A 600-nucleotide genomic window follows, 5' to 3' on the forward strand; every position below is an offset into this window, starting at 1 on the left:
GGCATCCTTGCCTAGTTCCTGTTCTTAAAGGGAATGCCTTTAACCTCTCTCCATTGAGAACAATGTTGGCTCTTGGCTTTTCATAAATACTTTTTTGTCTTTTCTTTTTTAAACCCAGGTTTCCAGAGTTATCTTCCATATCTGTTATATTTGTTTTCTGTTCTCTTTGTTAATGTAGTTCCTAGTGAGTTGCTTTGCTAATGCAAAGATGGTGCCTCCATGTTGTTTCAATTGAATCCACAAATGACACTCTACAAGAGAAAGACAGTCTCCTCCTATGCTTTACAGTCTTGGAAACATCCTGAAGGGTCAGCTATGCTGTCATTATACACCATGATGTTGTTGCTATGTGTATGTGCAGGCAATTGCAAACGCTGGTGAGTACATAAATTGATGTTCTCTTACAATTTACATTTCCTCTCCAGATATATTTGACACAAATGTTGTAACTGAATTGAGCCACTAATACAGTGACTGTCAAACTATCTCACTGAGGGTCTTGTTTTTTCAAGCTAACCCTCTGCTTTTCCAAGCATAGTGTCTTTTTCCAATGCCCCTTATAACTGGAACCTCCTAACAACATGCCCAAAATATGTGAGA

This window comes from Elephantulus edwardii, unplaced genomic scaffold (genome assembly GCF_000299155.1).
Source record: "Elephantulus edwardii isolate Elephantulus edwardi_28Jun2011 unplaced genomic scaffold, EleEdw1.0 scaffold00177, whole genome shotgun sequence".
NCBI classification, from domain to species: Eukaryota; Metazoa; Chordata; class Mammalia; order Macroscelidea; family Macroscelididae; genus Elephantulus; species Elephantulus edwardii.